Source organism: Chiloscyllium punctatum, chromosome 35 (assembly GCF_047496795.1).
Source record: "Chiloscyllium punctatum isolate Juve2018m chromosome 35, sChiPun1.3, whole genome shotgun sequence".
Lineage (NCBI taxonomy): Eukaryota > Metazoa > Chordata > Chondrichthyes > Orectolobiformes > Hemiscylliidae > Chiloscyllium > Chiloscyllium punctatum.
This window is the reverse complement of record NC_092773.1, coordinates 46,788,434-46,802,662: the sequence shown is the minus strand read 5'-3', so window position 1 is coordinate 46,802,662 and position 14,229 is coordinate 46,788,434. Positions and strand designations below refer to the sequence as shown.

The following is a 14,229-nucleotide window of genomic DNA, read 5'->3' as shown; positions in this document are numbered from 1 at the left end:
GTAAACAATTCTCGGATAAGCACATGGATAATGATGGGATAGTATGGGGGATGAGCTGAGATTAGTTCACAGGTCAGCGCAACATCGAAAGCCGAAGGGCCTGTGCTGCGCTGTATTATTCTATATTCTGAAGCCAAATATCCACTTCTGGAACCTCCAACCCCATGGCATCAATTGGGATTTCACCAGTTTCCACATTTCCCCTCCCCCACCTTACCCCACTTCACAAATTCCAGCTCAGCACCGTCCATATGAGCTGTCGCATTTGTCTCATTTCCTTCCCACCCATGTAGATCACCCTCCCCTCCAAACTATCAAAATTACACCCTCCCCCGTGCACCTATTGGTATCTCAGCTACCTTCAGCCCAGCTCCATCATCTCACATGTATCTCTCCACACTCGAGGCTTCCAACCAAATTCCTGATGTATGGCGTTTGCATGAATTGTGGTTTTCCTGCTCCTCAGAGACTGCCTGACATGCTTTGATTTTCCAGCACCACATTCTTGACTCTAATCGCCAGCATCTGTACTACTCACTTTCCCCTATTAAACATGGGTGTCCTTAACTTCCACTCTCCCTCTCCTGACTCCATTTTCAATAAAGTTTAGAGACCTGTAAACAATACATCAGCTATGTCCCAAGAACAGCACGAGACATATCTTGGTTTTCGATTAATTTGCAGGCTCCTTCGTTTCAGTCATTCGCTGCGATAATATCACTTTCATTGTGAGCATTACGAAAGGACATTCTTTTTAGGAGAGAAAAAGAATCAGTCTGTCACTAACCTTTGTTGTTTCATGCACGAGGGCACCCAGACTCTTCCGAAACGCACTTTTTTGGAATTTCTTTTGATTTTAATTGCAATCAGTCTTTTGACTCTTCCTACCAAATGCATGACCTCAAACGCCCGACATGAAATTGCACCTTCAAGGATTTTGCCCACCCACTGAACCTGTGTCTATCCATTTCCAGATTCCGCTGTCCTCATCACAACATGCCCTTCCATCTATTATGTATCGTCACTAAAACTGAACACATTTCACTCAGCCAATTCATACCAGTCATTAATGCAGACATAAATCATTGAAGTCCTATGACTGAGCTTTCCAGCACTTGAGTAATTACACCTTTGCAACTTAAAAAAATACCCAATAATCAAGATTTTGTGTCATCCATTAAGTAAACAATGGACAAGCCTGGCCTTTGTTTTTACTCAACACCGTGAATTCCTACCTTGTGTAATGGCTTTTGATGTGGTCTCTTATGGAATGCCGACCAAGATTGATCAACTCGGCATGTCATATTACCAAAGAACTCTGACAAAGTTGCCAAGGGTGTTTTTCCTTTCAAATAATGATGTTGACTCAGTTTGTCTCCAATCAACTTTTCTCAACGTCCTGCTATTTCTTTCTTCACAATGGTCTTTCGCAGTTTCCAAGTGACAGACAAGACATTGGAACAGATGGAAGTTATTCGGACCATCAGGTCGTCTCTACCTTTTAATGAGGTCATGTCTGACTTGGTTAATTTTCAATTGCAAAGTTCCGCCTTATCCCCGTTTCCCTTTATTCCCCAAGTGACTAATTGGCTCGCCATCTCAGCCTTGATCAAACCCAGCCTTGACAGCTCTCTATTGTAATGAATTCTGCAGATTTGCTACCCTCTGAAAGACAGAAAATTCTTCTCATCTGTGTGTCAAGTGATTAAGAGCTCACCTGAGATTAGGCTCGATATATTCTACACAAATGTCGTTTTTCAGTAAATATCTTCAGTCCCAGTCCTCTGGAAACTGACCCTAATCGGTGGCAACATTTCCTGCAGAACATCAACCCGCCCATCCGCAATGCGCCCTTCCCCATCATTATTAACAGACCACGGTTACAGAATCACGAGAAAACTCGGGAACAATCAAGTTACGAAAAACGCTCGAAGAGAGCCAGACTGCTGTTGTAGAAAAGTTGGTTCCTGTGACATGGATGTGTTTGCAGAGGGTGCAGAACTGTTGCCATGTCATTACAGTGAATGCCCCAGGATTTATTTTGGAAAAATAAAACTGATTGAGGACAACAATCGCTTCGGGAAGGGCAGGCTGAAGTTTGAATTCGTGAAAAGCCTGTTTCATGGATCGTGCAACGAGTCAGCCCACCCGTCTTTGTTGCGTAATTGGTCAACACGTTCATCCATTAACCGAACAGTTGGTGGTTTGGGACCACCCAGGGTCGGATCTCTCATGGCTCATACTTCATTGGTTTTCGTTCCTGCACAGCTCCGGGTTTTTAATGTGGTCAGGAAAATGTTCCCCAAACAGGAATCTAAACCGGAACCAGAAAGGATTTTTTAAAAATTGTCTTAATGGCTAATGTAAAGGAATTTGGATTTTCAGAACCTGAAACAAAAATCGTAAATGCTGGTGTTAGCCATACTACTGGGAGAAAGCGGAGTTCGAATAACCTCTGACGAAGTTCTGAAACGTTGAATCGCCCTTTCCCAGCCCAGACCCTGCTCGACCTGCTGAGTATTTTCCTGCAATTTCCGCCTTCTTTTAAGCTGAATATCGATTCCACCTATCGGGGTGGAACACCCAGACCCACTTTGTCCCGACATTTCATCGATTTGAAAGCTGTGGTTTTTGAATTCAAATGAACCAAAGAATGATTCGGAACTGCTGAGCTCCCCAGAGACAGAGACCTGGAAATGACTAATTCAACAGTCAGAGCAGGCCGTTGTGTCGTTGTGGCCGAGTGGTTAAGGCGATGGGCTTGAAATCCATTGGGGTATTCTCACGCAGGTTCGAATCCTGTCAACTACGATAGAGGGCGGTGTTTCATTTGGACTTCATTTTTTGGGATTCAGATCACGGCGGAGAGAATCACTTCATTCAGGTCATGAATGGTGCAAATCTCCAGTGCACTCAAAGAACGACACAGATGTACACTTGCATTGTCAAATTTGTTTAGACTCGTTACAACATAGGGTAAACCCTCCTGCTTAATATAAAACACAGAAACGATTTATGCCGTACAGTCAACTGCAAAAATTCGATTGGCCAAAAACTGCACAAAGTAAAAATTAAGAACTTTATTTCTACATTAAAAGAGTAATAAATTATCAAACCACGACTGACAATGTATTTCTATTACCAATTTTTACTTCCCTTTCAAAAATACTATTCAGATAAAGCTCCCAATTAAAGTTTACAAAACAGCTCTACTTTTCTCAAAACCAGGCAGCTGTAGGTTCTTTTCTTGGGATCTTCCTGTGTCTTCTTTTTCCTTGTTAGGAATTTCTGTGTCACACGTCACCGATCGAAAAGTTATTTTTCAGAGATATCTTTTTTCAAGAAGATTGTTACATACAAGGACGTGGCAGTCCTCCTCTCAACTGTTCAATGACCCCGTATCATACCTCAGAGCATCTGATTGTGTCATTTCTTTTTAAGATTTTCAATAGACACAATTCAAATTTAAATTGAAATTAATATTTTATTCTGTATAAAATTTAAACTGAGCGGTCAACTCTAAATGTTTATGTCTCTGGGAAATGAACTAATTGAGTTGTTCGACCCAGTATTACGTTGTTGTATTCTTGATAACACTTGTTGCAGTGTCTGGTTATTCTACTGCTTTTAACACTCTTAACCGTGCACCAATATGTTTAAAACATCTCACCTCTTCAGGAAAAATGAACCATTATAATGAAGATATGTTTTCACTTTAATTTTTAAATACTTTACCCTGACATACTGATAAATTTCGTATAATATTGCCTTAACCTTTTCCTATATATACACATAAAACCTTAAATAAAGACAAATCTCATCGAAACACCATAAGTTGAATCTGCGATAACCTGTCTGGGAATACATTCCACAGACACGCAACATATACGATTTAGAAATTGAAAGTCTCTACCATAAGAAGCCAACGAAAAAGTATTATATTCTTATATCGAAAACGTTTTAGCGGATTGTGGTGAGTGTACATAACCGTTTCTGAACCATTGTTCGGGCATATACATTAAATTTGTAAGGCCAGTACCAAACCCAATAGTTCTTTTCCGATTGTGGAGCATTTCCTCTGGTAGATGTGGATGTTCTTTGAAAAGTAACCAACTGGCAGTTCAATCCCAGGCTTATTTTTCCTGTTGACGTACAGGTCCAACTCAATCGTCACTACCATCAATGGCGACTTTTAACGTTTTTGAGAAGTTTGGTGTAGGTTCTGGTTTGGTGGTTAATATCGACTTCAAATGGTCGAATGTCTCCTGGTATGGTACTGTTCACTGAAATGTTCTGTTCTTATTCAGCAAATCGGGTAACGGTGCCACTAAACGAATATAGTTTGGAACTGACTTCTGGCAGACTCCGCTGAGTCTGAAGAATTGAAGAAACTCTTTCTTCGAAGTTGATCATGGAAATTCCTCTGTCGCCTTCGTCTTTACGCTCCGGGGGACATCGACCTTCCATGAGCGCTGTTACATCCCAAGAACGTCACCTCTGCTTTCGTGAATTATGTTTTATTTATGTTTAGCATCAATTCTGGTTCTCGTGGTCGTTCAAAGAGCTCTGCCAACAGTCTTTTGTGATCATTCCTTGAATTGCTAAAGATCACAACATCGTCCAAATACACTGCACAGTTTGTCAACCCAGCCACAACTCTGTACATGTGTGTTTCGAGTGTGGCGGGCTTGTTCTTCAGTCGGGGAGAAAGTGAGGACTGCAGATGCTGGAGATCAGAACTCAAAATGTATTGCTGGAAAAGCGCAGCAGGTCAGGCAGCATCCAAGGAACAGGAGAATCGAAGTTTCGGGCATGATTCCTGAAGAAGGGCTTATGCCCGAAACGTCGATTCTCCTGTTCCTTGGATGCTGCCTGAACTGTTGTTCTTCAGTCGAACGTGCATCACTTTAAACGGATATTGCCTGTATGGAATTACAAACGCAAAAATCTGTTCACCAACTTTGATAATAGTATCTGCCCGTGCCTACGCATTATGCTCGCATGATGGCCCATCTGATCAAGATCCTGCTGTAATCTGTGGTAACCTTCTTTGCTGTCCACTCATCCTCCAATTTTGGTGTCATCTGCAAACTTACTGACTATGCCTCTTATCCTCAAATCCAAATCATTTATATAAAAGAAGAAAAGTAGAGGACCCAGCACCGATCCTTTTGGCAGTCCACTGGTCACAGGCCTCCACTCTGAAATGCAACCCTCCACCACCATCCTCTGCCTTCTACCGTTCAGCGTGTTCTGTATCCAAATGGCCAGTTCTCCCTGTATTCCTTCAGATCTAACCTTGCTTCCCATGGCAAACCTTCTTCAACGCCTGACTGAAGTCCATATAGATGACATCTACCGCTGTGCCCTCATGAATCCTCTTACTGGAATGGAAAATTATCCATTTACAATGAAATTTGAAAGATAATGTTTTTCTAACATTTAATGTTGTGCTGAGCTTTAAAAACAATACTTTGATGAGTTTTACAGTCAGTTTGTCTCTATATCAGTTTGAGAAACAAACAACTCGACCTTCCGACAGTCGAACTCAGTGCAAGCAGAACTGTTATGATAGAAAAACAACTTGTGTTTTCCCAGTCTTTGCAATTAAGTGTGTGATTAAAAAAACAGTATGAAGCAAATATCTGAACAATACTCACATAACCCTTACATTGAGGCATTGAGATGAATGGACCGGGGTCAAATCTGCAGAATTGAAATATAGCTGTTTTCTTTGCTCTTGCTAGTAGTTGAGTCAAGTCGATTTAATTTTCACGACATTGAACTTGGGGACTCGTCCCAGGACCAGGCGTCTGGATGGGATTCTGAAGATTCCCACGAGGCATAGGTGGCAGTGCCTTGAAGGTGTTTCACTTCATATCGAGCGCTGAATTGGCCCTTATGCGTGAGAGCGCTGAGAATCGGTCGATCGCCCAAGCGAATCGAATAGAGTCGGGGTAAGAATCGTGGCTTAAGTAATCCTACATAGAGACTCAATCTAATAGAATAAATACAGCAGGAACATGCTTCAGTAAACTCTCACGTGGTATTAGAGCAAAGCCCAAGGAAAGGGGATTGCCGTTTCTCGAGTGTTTCACAGACAGCACATTTAAGGGTGGTTTTAGATTTGGAGCCACCACTGGCTGACTTGGACTCACCAAAGGTGTACTGGATACTTGGATATTTGGTTTAGGAAAACCAAGGCATTGAGGTGGACGTGTCCAATGTGAGAGGGGTCCTCTGGAGGTAAGTAAGCAAGGCAAAGGGAAATGATAATGGTACCACGTGAGAGAGAGAGAGAGTTGAACACTTTTCCAGTAAAACTAAAATTGGGCTCTGGCAAAAGCAAACAAAAGGAAAGTCCACACAGTACTTGAAATGGCCAACCAAAAATACAATACATGCTCAATAATCACGGCCCAGTGTCTGTGAAGCAGTTAGAATTGTGGATCTAGGAATGTAGTTTTCTAGAGGGAGGAAGTTTTAGTTATAGATAGCTGGAAATATTGAGGTGGAGTTTGGAGGAGATGAAAAGGAGAAAAGGAAGGGAATTTTGAACCTGTGAATTGGAGTGTTTATAACATGTAAGGCTGAGGCTGACATTAGGGAAAGGAAATCTCAAATAAGTGATAGATTAGTCCATGTACAAACACCAGCGCACACGCAGACGTGCACATATAACATACTAATGAAGTTGCCTCAGGGTCTGCTGAATCACCGATTGCACGCCATACCTGAAACCAATTGAAGCAAGAAGCCCAAAAGAAGGCCGATCACTCCAAGAAGGAAAGGGATCCAGGGCCTCTTAGCAATCAATCCCCGACAGATGGTGAGTCAGACAGTGAGGGTACTGGCGAATGATCAACTAACCAGGCAGTTCGGCAAGCCCCAATGGTTGAAGTTGCAGGTCCAGAAGGGTATCCAGTGTTGGTCCACCGGCCATGGACTATGAAGGATCTGGAAAGTGCCTACGGGCAGTCGCTTGACTCAAGCGAGGTTGGAGGTCAAACGTTCGCCAAAGAAGTGACAAAGTTCTATACTGAGTTCCGTCCCATGTCACATGACATCAGACATTTCCTGGGACAAAAACTAGGTGCCGATGACACTAAAATCGAATATAACTGGCCAACCGCAAACATTCATGCCAGAGTAGCCAACACACAACCGGAGCAGAACGGAGACTTTAATGCTTTTGTTGCTGCGCTGGCAACCGCCTTAAAGGAGGCATTCCCAATGCGAATGGAAATCACCAAAATAGCAAAGTGTAAATAACGGGAACGTGAGACAGGGTCCCAGGACCTTAAGCGCCTCACTGAAGTCCATAACGACCGCTGTGGACTGAGACCACCTGACGACATAACAGCGGCAGAAATCATGCCGTATGAGGCACACCTGAATAACTGCTTCATCAATGGAATGAAGGACGAAATAACGAAAACAGGTGAAAAACACGTACTACCTGGGACACGGGAAAGCTGAATTTGATAGAACAACATGTGATACATGCTGAAAAATTGTTTGCACAAGAGAAATATAAGCGGAAGCTAAAGATGGAACAGGAAGCACATAAAGCTCAGCTTACTATGATGCAAATTGTCACCCAGCCGTTGGCGGGAGGTGCTGCAGGAAGAGAGAGAGGCAGAGGTGGAGGTCGCAGAAGATGAAGTGGAAGAGGTCGTGTAAGAGGCGCAGGCAGTTGTAGATCTGGCGGGTCCTTTGTTTGCAGAACAATGGACCAGTGGGCGAGACAGTGCCCACACAGACAGCTTCAACCGGCCCTGGAGGCTGAACAGCATGGTGACTGACAGGGAAAGGCTGAGGTGGAGATGGGCAGCCCAGAAGATAAGCCTCTTTCCTTTATGCTTGGCAACGAGGATTCGCTTCTGCTTCTTTTTTCTACTAATCTTACGGACACTGAGACATGCCCAACCTCTATGTTGAATGGTGACATTGCGAAAAGTGGACACGCTGTTCAAAATCACAATGATGCCTATATGAACATGCCGATCTCTATGTTATATGTGGAAGATACATCAGTTACCTATTTGGTAGATACAGGGGCAACTTACTTAGTCCTTAAATTAAACGAGTTTAGACAATCGATTAAAATAAAGATGAGTGAAAGTTTATTGAACACAATGGGTGCATCAGGAGACGTACTGCAGGAGAAATGTTCCGCACCCTTCTTGTGCAAAACTAGCCATGGCGAAGCATTCCAATTCTCCTTCTTGCTATCAGAATTTTGTTCTTTAAACCTGCTGGGTCCGGGTCTGATAGGGAGACTGGGGTTGGACTTGCTCAGTTCTCAGATGAGCTTGCATGTAATTCAAAGGGAAGATTTACCACTACAGGCTGTAAAATATGTACCACGACACCTGATGTACATCTATGCGTGGCGATTAAGCCAGAGGGTGATAAGTTCAGTGAGCGATTCACACACCCTGGAAGCAAGCAAACATGCTAATCCTATTAACACCGATTTTCTTGCTGGAGATGTGCCGCACAAAACACATACACTGTGACGGCCTGACGACCCATATGAGAAGGATTGGTTCATAAGATTGGTTAAACCAGATCAGTTGTTTTTGTGCGAAGTTTATTGGAGTGATCACAGATGTGCAGTCAGTCTGAACTTATCTAAGGTGTCTGCAACAGCAAGCACACCCTATTTTTTGATGAGGAAGGCTCTGCCCCTCACGTGTCACTGGCAAAGACATCTGGTGACAGGTGGCAGGATTGAGGACCATGGGTGCAAAAGGCACAAAGAACGAAAGGTTCGGTCTTCAGGGACGATGTGGGTGTCTGGTTCAATGCAGATATGCGGATATATAAGAAGAAAATAAATTGGCTAACTCAGGCAGATAGGACAAACCAGGGAACCCCCGCTAGCCCTGAAAAGCCTAAGGGGACAGCCAGGCACTTCCCTAAGATAGAAGTCTCGGAGCCAAGAATAGAAATGGTCCCGATTGAGTTGTTGGCAAAGGACAAAAGTGAGGTGGGGATCATACCGGGCTGTGAACCCATACAGAAAAACCCGAAGTCTGAGTATCATGCTTGCAGAGCACAATACCCGTTAAAACACTAGGCCATAGAATGAATAACTCCAGCCTTTGAATCCCTCCTGAAGGCTGCAGTGATAATCCCCTGTGAAAACTGACTTGGGAGGACCTCTATTTTTTCTGGGCAAAAAGGCATGCATCCCTGGTGAATCGGAGGAATGGAGGTTTGTACAAGACCTGTAACAGTCAATAATGCTTTTGTCACACATGACCATAAAATGGAGATAAAAGATTGTTTACTCTGGATCACGTTGCGATAAGGAGAGATGATGATTTGAGTTGGTGAAGAATATTGACGGAGGCAAAATACCCAGGACTGGCTGGGAGCTATACCAGGATGTTGAGGGAGGCGAAAATTGAAATACCTGGTTACCTGACAGCATTATTGTTGCATCCCTAAACACAAGTGAGGTGTCAGAGGACTAGAGCTAATGGTGTCCTTCTGTACAAGAATGGGAGTAGGGATATTCCAGGTGATGACAGACCAATAAGCCTGAATACAGAGATGGGAAAGTTGCTGGAGAAAATACCGAGGGATAAAACTTGTTTACATTTGGAAAATAATGGGTTGATCAGTAATAGGCAACATGCTTTTGTGCGGGAAGATTGCCCCTTCCTTACTTCGGAGAGTTCAATGAGGGAGTGACCAGGTTAATAGATGAAGGATGGGCTGTAGGTTTCATAAACATGGACTTTCATAAGGTATTTGATAAGGTTCGCGACAGCAAACTAATGGAGGAAGTGACAACACACAGTGTGCAGAGTGTTTTAGGTAGGTGGACAAAAAACTGGTTGAGCAATAGGAAACAGAGAGTTGTAGCTGAAGGGAGTTTATCGAAGTGGAAAAGGTGACCAGTGGTGGTCCACAGCGATCATTGTTAGGCTCACTGTTGTTTGTGAAATATGTCAATGATCTGGAAGTGGGCATTGTGGTCCGATCAGTAAATTTGCAGATGGCACGAAGATTGATGGAGTAGCAGAAGGTATAGAGGATTGGCAAGGTTTGCAGGTGAATATAGATAGACTGGAGAGTTAGGTGGAGTAGTGATGCAATTTAAGAGATCCAAATCGACAGCGAACAATACTGTAAGCGGATAATGCTTGAAAAAAAAAAGGTTGATGAGTGGAGAGATCTGGAAGTTCAGGTCAATTGTACACTGAAGTTGGCTGCACAGGTGGATAGAGTAGTCAAGACTGCATATGGTATGCTTGCCTTCAATGACGGTGTGATGGATATAAGAGGGGGAAGTCATGTTAAACTTGTACGAGACTCCGGTTCAGCTGCATGTCGAATACTGTGTAGAGTTCTTGGCGCCATATTACCAAAATGATGTGGACGATTTGGAAAGGTTTTGGAGAAGGGCTATGAGAGTGATGCCTGGTATTGAAGGTGATCGCTGTGAAGGGAGGTTGAGTAGGTTGAGACTGTTTTCATTCGAAAAAAATGAGAGTGAGAGTGGACCTGATTGAAACCCACAAAATCATGAAAGTTGTAGACAGGGTTTGTAGACATAAGCTGTGTTTTTTTCCCCAGAGAGATGCATTCAACAATGCGAGGTAACCGTTCAAGGTGAGAGATGAAACGTTTGAGAGAGATACACGCAGATAACACTTTACACCGAGGGTGGTAGGTTCCTGCAACTTGTTGTCAGCTGAGATAGTAGAGACAGGCATGGTAGATTCATTGATAAGGCGTCTGGACCGATGCATAAGTAGGTGATTAGCAGAGTGATACAGATCCATAGCCATTAGGCGATAGGATTAGACAGTGGATCTGGATCGGCTCAGGCTTGCAAGGCTAAAGGACCTGTTACTGTGTTGTAAATTTTCTTTGCTCTTCTATGGTTTAGGCGGTATCATAGACAGTCATGAACTTTATCAGAAAAACAATACGTAATTCATCAGTTACAGCAATCATTTATGTTTTCAATCTGCAAATGGTCTGGGAAAAATAGTTCGGTCGTGGATTAGAGGAAAATGAATCTGTGGATTGTCTACGAGATGGTTTTTTGGAACAGGCAACATTGAATTTACTGGTGTGTCTTCAGCAAGATGTGATAAGGGAACTCAAGGTAAATGAATGCTCAGGGCCATTGAATATAATATGATGGAAGTGACAATGTAATTTGGAAAGACGGACATAGACTCAGAGGTCATGTTATTACAGCTGAATAAAGGAAACGATGCAAGCATGAGGGAGGAATTGTGTTAATATAACTGGGAGCGGAAACTAGCAGAAAAAGAAAACAGTGGAATGGCAATGCCTGGATTTTCTGCGATTGATTCAGCAGACATGACAGAGCTTCATCCCGAGAAAAAAGAAGCATGACTCAGGGAGTGACTTGGCTGACTTGGTAAATCAGGGATAGCATTAAATCGAAAAAAGCAAGTGTATAATGTGATGAAAGGCAATCGAATACGAAAGGATTTGGAAGTCTGCAAAGAATAATAGATGACAAAAAAAAGAAATAAAGAGGGAGAAGATTAAATTATGAGAGTAAGCTGGCCAGTAATATAATAGAAGACTGCAAGAGGTTCATTAGATACATAAAGTGCAAGAGCGAGCAAAAGTGGACATCAGGCCGCAGGAAAATAACGCTGGAGAGATTGTAGTAGGAAACAAAGGAATGGCTAAAGAACTGAAAAACAACATCGTGTCAGCCTTCATGGTGGAAGACACGAGTGATATCGAAAATCTTCAAAACTGCCACACTCTGTACTGGCAGAGCTGAGTATGGTTTCAATAACCAAAGAGAAGGCGCTAGAAAAAACTGAATAGCTGTAACGCGGAAAAATTACCTGGAATAGATGCGCTACACACCAGAGTCCTAAGGGAAATTGCTGAACTATTGAGGTAGTGGAATCCTTCGTCGTGATTTTTCCGAACTCTCCAGAATCAGGCAGGATCCCAGAGGAGTAGAAAGTCGCTAACGAGACTCTCCTGTTTAAGAGGTGAGTAAGGCAAAACATGGAATATTACAGACCGATTAGCCTCACCTTGGTCATTGAATCGATTGTGAAGAATGAGGTTTCTGAATACTTGGAAGTGCATGGTTTAATCAAGGGATGTGATGCCTCAAAGCTTCTACAATACTCTGAGGAACCAAGGAGCAGGTTAGACCAATTGCAGTCAATGTATGGATTCAAGAAGTCTTTTTGGCAACGATCCGAAAAGGAGGCCATGACGTAAAATGAAACTCCGTTGGCAGTATAAGTAAATTGCAAGCATGGATAGACGTTTGGCTGTCTGGCAGAGAGCAGAGAGTGGGGATAAAAAGGGTTCTTCTCAGCATGATTGCAGGTGACTGGTGGTGTCCCGCAAGGGTCAGTGTCAATACCACAACTTTTTGCTTGATACATTAACAATCCAGATGAGGCAGCTAATGGCCTTCTGACGATGTTTGCAGAAGAAACAACTTTTAATCACTCAAATCACCTTGAAGTGATTTGCGCAATCGTCTACCTCATCTGATAGAACAAGAGATTTTCAGTCTCATTTCTAATATTCCACACAATGTACATTTTAAACTTTGCTTTTTGAACTGATCCTTGGTCGCTCATTCCAGCGGCAGTGCCATCACATTTAAAGTAATACTTTCTCCTTATCGTTTTGAGTGATGTAGCAGTGCTGATACAATATACTGTATAATCAACACCCACCGCCAATAAGTAGTTTCATTTGTCATTTGGCATGGCATAACGTGCATTGTTAGCAATTTTGGGAACAGCAGCTGAATTGTTGTTTATTTTAAAGTTTGAACACATAGGAAATGGAACTCTGTAGAGGATGAAAATTAACATAACCAGCTAAATTTAAAGTAATAAACAAAAAAGGACATAAGAGCATGATGCAAAATCTGAAGTCAAGGTTTATTGATTTAGTAAAAGTGTTCAAATGGATTAACGAGGCACATGATCAACTTCAAGATATGAAATTAAGTAAATATGCAAACTGAAAAATAAAAATAGTTAGCAAATCTATCTTGTATTGTAATCCAAGCAATCTGCCGCGTTATATTTGACGATGAATGGAGGATCTGCCATTTTGCATTCAAAACGGTGTTAAGGTGACGAACAAGCGAACATATGCAATGGTTAACGTTGGTAAGATATGTATTTACGAATTTGGTGACGTCACATTCCGTCTATAGTTACAGAAAAGCAAATTAATACAATACGCTTCGATCCTTCAAGTGCTATATGTAAATCAAACATTCTGGTGAACGTCTGCTATCAACACTACAGGGAAGCAGCATGCAGGTGTAATGTAGATGTCTCGAGGGAGCAAACGCAGAAAGTTGAATGACAATAGAGAGATTAGCAAATTTTTCATTTACGAGTGGTAAAAGTATGGCTTGGTGGTGAGAGTGATGAATCTGGCGAATGTTCAACAGGCTGTTGCAAACATGTTGCATAAGTCTCTTTCAAACCCTAATCAAGAATTTATCTCTCCCTTACTCGAAGTATGGAGAGTGGGATCTCATTATCAATCGTGGGCCTTTGATAATGGCAACCATCCTTCTGAGGGGCAAAGATGTGCGATGAGCATGTCACGCCACCATGTTGGCAGCAAGCAAGTTTGTCAACGGCGTGGAAGAATCACAAACAACTAAATTGCTCAGAATTGTCAGATCTTCTCAACGAAACTGATGATATCTCACATCTTCTTGAATAGGCAGCACTATAGGAAAGACTGAAGGATAAAATAACAAATTTTTCTAGGGAAACAATGCCTTCTCGAATGAAATTAAAGTCCTAAACAATCAATGGAGAAAAAGCAGAAAAAGATTAATGTCCAGTTATCCTTCCAGAAGGTTGTACGCCAATTCCTTCTGCCATCCAGCCATATGTGTTCATTGATCTGCAGCTCTGTTAAGTCACAGCTGAAACTCAAGACTTTGAACTAACACTAACCTAAAATAAAGGATCAGCCAGTAGCAAAGAGGGACAATGTTCAGCGGTTCGATTGGCTAGCTCACAGGAGGAGAAAATGTTGTCAACTGTTAGTCAAAGTGACGGTCACTCAAGAAAGCTTACCCAAACCTCATCAGCTCTACCATAACCATTTTCGACTAAACTAATAGGAAGAAGTTTTAAAAATCTGCCTTATCCAAAACTCTCAGAAGCGTGAGCAACTCTTACATTTTGGAAGTTTGCGCAATGTATGTCA

General features: G+C 42.4%; 1 non-coding gene across 1 annotated transcript; it reads left to right on the top strand.

Annotated features, from left to right (window-relative positions):
* Positions 1–2,729: 2,729 nt before the first annotated feature.
* Positions 2,730–2,811, top strand: trnas-uga (transfer RNA serine (anticodon UGA)). Its single transcript has one exon. It is a non-coding gene; the product is annotated as a tRNA-Ser (tRNA).
* Positions 2,812–14,229: the final 11,418 nt, after the last annotated feature.